We start from the raw sequence: 5,565 nt of genomic DNA, 5'->3' as shown, positions 1-5,565 counted from the left end.
GTTCTTTCAATTGATTCCTGTTCACAGTGACCCTGACTATTACTGTATTAATTTTCAAATATTTTTACTGTATAGTTTTGCAGAACATTTATGGCAAATTCACTCCAAAAACGAAGTGCATTCTAGCAGTTGCACCATTACCCATTTTCAAACACTCATAAAAATCTTTCCTTTATAGGTGTATTAATTTTCCAAGTCATTTTACTGCATAGTTTTGGAGAAAATTAAAGGCAAAATCATCCCAAGCATGAGTGCATAAGCACTTTTACATCATGTCCCATCTTCAAACACTCATAAAAGTCTTTCCTTTATAGGTTTGCTTGTTCTTTCAATTGATTCCTGTTCACAGTGACCCTGACTATTACTGTATTAATTTTCATGTCATTTTACTTTACAGTTTCTGGGAAATGCAAACTCACTCTAAAAAAATGTTTATAGAGTGTATTGTTGCATTCATGTCCCATTTTCAAACATAAAGTTTCCGGTTTTTAAGGAATTATTGTGCAAACGTACCATGCATATTACCATATGAAACTAACTCTTATTTTATATATAGTTTTAAACAAAATTGCTTGGAAATACTCTCTTGATGTCATACACTCAACCTCTTCTTACATTTTAATTGTGAGTGTCACATTTAATTAAGTTAAAATCTTCATTTTAACCTTAGGGACTGATTATGTTCATCACCCCTTTGAGCAGTCCTTATTTGTGTCCATGGTTACTAATTTCTAACCTTTAGTTAAATTTCTTATGTCTTTGGTTTATAGCCCTGAGATTGTTGTATTTGTTTATGGTGATTATGCCTGCAAAGCTATTATTTGTTTAGCTGTGTTTGTTTACTGTAATCATCAGTCTATTGAATAAGTCTGCTTAGCTGCAATTTCTTGTTTCTCCTTACCTGTAACTGATCAATTACAATTTTATTGAGGTGAATTTTAAAATGATCTATCTGAATTAAAATCCAGATACAACAAGACACTGATCACACAGGTAAGGTAAGACAGTTGACAACACAAAGAACAATTCTAAGCGCCCATGAACATTTGGGGCCCCGCAGAGATCTGTTTTATTACCAGTAACCGTACTAGTAGTAATGCAATAGAAATTATAAATGTATCTACCAAAGAGTTACAAATATAACAAAATTACGGCTTATTTCTGGAAAAATGAGTGAGAGTGAGATTAGATGGTAAACTGTCAAATTAGAGATGTCTTCGAGTTCGATGAAGATGAATAAGTCCGGTCATCAAAAGATCTAAATATTTGTGGACTGGAAACAAATGGAAAATCGACAGGCTTGTGCTGCAATTCTATGGATGTTTTGCCCACCCGGTCTTCGAGCCAGTCACGTGACTGAAAACTATGAATTGTAGCCTCTAAATTTGATAATGCTCAACACTATTGGTTCGAAGCGCTGTCAATGCTTTGTAAAGCCTTTTTACCATGCCAGTAAAGCTACTGGAATCTCAATTTACCAGTTGCTGATTGTGATGCAGATTTTTTCAAATAGGATGCACAACTCGACCACAGACTGTCTCTGTTCATTGTATGTAAACACTCAATTATAGGTTTTAAAATATTGCCCTGGTCACACTGAGCCAATATTGATTCTGATGACTTTAGTGTGACTGATCAAGCTGTAGCTAGTATGAGTAACAAAATGCTTTCTCTGTGTCCAGATTTGACTACAATAATAATAACTGACACTTCAAATCAACATTTAAATTTCAATTTTTACTAAATGTAGTCTTTAATAATGTCTGAAAATATATCAATGCATAACCTGATAGAGGGCTATACAGCCATCTAGAGGTTACACCCTGATATTGCAGATGATAAATGGTGCATAATTTAGAGGTTAATATTTAGTAAAATCTCCTTAAAATAATAAAAATATTAAACGAAAAATATTATTGAGCTAAAATCACAAAAGCACAAATATATATTCATTCTCATATAACTCTGTCTTCATTAATTTGTATGTTCATCTATAAGTGTTTGGGCTGTTTAATATTAGGAATTTGTTTAAAATCCCCCACCTCGGCCCCGCCCTTCAACCTCAAGCCCCGCCCCCCTGCACCTCCAAAATATGTTCCCGCGGCTATGGGTAGGTCTCTGACTAAATACTGATGCCTAGTGGTATAGCAATAGCAAAAGTAACAGGTCAGTATTATTAAATTGCAGACAAAGATTTTGGATAACTAGGTTGGCTTGTATGTTTGGTGCAGAATGGGTGCGGTAGGGGGCCTAATTTTCTTTCTTAGGGCCCAAAATTGCTAGCGGCGCCCCTGTATATACACTGAACAAAATTATAAACGCAACACTTTTGTTTTTGCCCCCATTTGTCATGAGCTGAACTCAAAGATCTAAGACTTTTTCTATGTACACAAAAGGCCTATTTCTGAGTTCTGCTCATGAAAAATGGGGGCAAAAACAAAAGTGTTGCGTTTATAATTTTGTTCAGTGTATATATATATATTTTCCCCCATTTTCAAACACTCATAAAAAGCTTTCCTTTATAGGTTTCCTCATTCTTTCAAATAATATTTGTTCAGCGTGATCCTGACTATCAATGTACTCATTTTCAAGTCATTTTACTCTACAGTTTCAGAGAAAATTAAAGGCAACATCACCCCAAACATTTTTGCACTTGGATCATTTCATTATATTCAAACACGCATAAAAATATTTCCTTTATAGGTTAGCTCATTCTTTCAATTGATATGTATTCAGAGTGACCCTGGCTATCACTGTATTTATTTTCAAGGCATTTTACTGTATAATTATTGAGACAATTAATGGCAAACTCACTCCAAAAATGAAAGTGCATTGTTGCACGGATTATTTCCCTTCATTCAAACACTCATAAAAAAGTGTCTCTTTATAGGTTAGCTCATTCTTTCAATTGATATGAATCTGGAGCAGAGGTGTAAAGAGTACCTGAAAACCATACTTGAGTAAAAGTACAAGTTACAAGTCACCAATTCCAAAACAACTTGAGTAAAATCTTAGAGTATGTGATTTTAACAGTACTTAAGTATTTTACTTATGCTAAATATAGGCTCAAAGATGTTCTAGTCAAAGAGACATGCTCGTGAAAAACTGTAACATTGTGGAGAAGCTGGAGAAAACAGGCAGAGGAAAGGATAAATGTGCAGGAATTTCATGGAAAAAATAGAACAAACAATAAGCCAAAAACCAAAGGGAAAAGGGTACAAAGAACAGAATGACGGGCAAACAGACAACCATTACATTCAACAACTTACAAGGAACTAAAGAAACACTAGGGCAATATATATACAGGAGTCTAACAAGCTGAACAAGATAAGATACAAACTGACTACAAACACGACGGGAGACAGGAAGTGACATAAAAGTCCAAGACAAAGCACAGAGAACACGTAACAAACAGGAAAGAGCTGATTTGTGAGAAGAGCAATCACGTTTATTTTCTAAAACCAAAATAAAATGGAAAACTTCAAAATTGCAACAAAAAAAAAATATAAATATTAAAATAAAATAAAAAATAAATAAAATAAAATAAATGCAAAAATTTAATTACATTTAATTTTGGCTGCAGTCATGTCCTCATCTCATATATAAAACACCTGTGTTTCACAACTACTTGCTAGGGAACTCTTATTCACGTAAGGTAGCCTTGTTGACAAGTTTGGGTGAGTAAGGGCAAAATGCACAAAATATAGTACTTTCAGTGCCCTGTTGATATCACATCTTTTTTAGCAGAATTAAATTGCTGCAGAAAAGCTAGGTGCCATGCAAAATGTAATGTGTAACTACAACACTCATTTCAAATGTAGTGGAGTAAAGAGTACAGACACTTGTTCAAAAATGTAGTGAAGCAGAGAGTAAAAGTTGCTAATATCTTTTATACTCAGTAAAACTACAAAGTATTCGAAAAGATACTCAAGTACAGTAATTAGTTACATTTACTCACATACTTTACACCTCTGATCCGGAGTGACCCTGATCATCACTGAATTCATTTAAGGCACTTTACTGTATAGTTTTGGAGAAAACTAAAAGCAAAATCACCCCAAAGAACAAAATGCATCCAAGCACTTGCACTGTCCCATTTTCCAACACTCATAAAAAGTGTCTCTTTATAGGTTAGCTAATTCCTTCAATTGATATGTATTCAGAGTGACCCTGACTATCACTATTCATTTTCAAGGCATTTTACTGTACAGTTTTGAAGAACAGTAAAGATAAACTCACCCCAAACATCCAAATGTGTCCTAGCACTTGCACTGTGGCCCATTTTCCATCACTCATAAAAAGTGTCTCTTTATAGGTTAGCTCATTCTTTCAATTGTTATGTATTCAGAGTGACCCTGACTATCATTGTATTCATTTTCAAAGCATTTTACTGTATAGTTTTGGAGAAAACTAAAAGTAAATTCACCCCAAACACCAAAACTCCATTGTTGCTCTTGGATTATTTCCGTACATTTAAACACTCATAAAAAGTGTTCCTTTATAGGTTAACTCATTCTTTCAATTGGCATGTATTCAGAGTGACACTGACTATTACTGTATTCCTTCAAGGCATTTTACTGTACAGTTTTGGAGAAAAGTAAAGGCAAACTCACCCCAAACATCCAAATGTGTCCTAACACTTGCACTGTGTCCTATTTGCCAGCACTCATTAAAAATTTTTCCTTTATAGGTTAGCTCATTCTTTCGATTGATATGTATTCTCAGAGTGACCCTGACTATCACTGAATTCATTTTCAAGGCATTTTACTGTATAGTTTTGGAGAAAACTAAAACCAAAATCACAACAAACATCAAAGTCCATTGTTGCACTTGGATTATTTCCCTACATTCAAACAGTCAAAGTGTTTTCAAAGAGTTTTCTGAAAACTCTGGCAATTTGATAATAATAAGAATATCAAAATTAACTGCGGGTGGTAGATCCTTCTCCTATTTAGTGCCCAAACTCTGGAATAACCTACCTAACATTGTTAGGGAGGCAGACACACTCTGTTTAAATCTAGATTAAAGACCCATCTCTTTAATCTGGTTTACACATAACACACTAACACATTTCTAATATTCAAATCCGGATTTTTAGGCTGTATTAATTAGGACAACCGGAACTGGGAACACTTCCCATAAGAAGAATGGCATCTACGCTAATATTAGTCTGTTTCTTTCTTATTCCGAGGTCACCGTAGCCACCAGATCCAGTCTGTATCCAGATCAGATGGTCACTGCAGTCACCCGGCTGCAGTATGTATCCAGCCCAGATGGTGGATCAGCACCTAAAGAGGACCTCTACAGCCCTGAATGTCAGGTTTTTTCTCCATTCTGTCACAGATGGAGTTTTGGTTCCTTGTCGCTGTCGCCTCTGGCTTGCTTAGTTGGGGACACTTAATTTCCAGCGATATCGTCGACTTGATTGCACAGACACTATTTAAACTGAACTGAGTTGGATGACATCTCTGAATTCAATGATGAACTGCCATTAACTGAAAATTGAGTGTTTACTATTGTCGTTTTGCATTATTGACAATATTTTCCTAATTAACGCTGTACAGT

The sequence above is a fragment of the Sinocyclocheilus rhinocerous genome, unplaced genomic scaffold (assembly GCF_001515625.1).
Source record: "Sinocyclocheilus rhinocerous isolate Xijiao unplaced genomic scaffold, SAMN03320098_v1.1 scaffold1987, whole genome shotgun sequence".
Taxonomy (NCBI): domain Eukaryota; kingdom Metazoa; phylum Chordata; class Actinopteri; order Cypriniformes; family Cyprinidae; genus Sinocyclocheilus; species Sinocyclocheilus rhinocerous.
The sequence above is the reverse complement of the archived record's forward strand: the minus strand, read 5'-3'. Positions refer to the sequence as shown.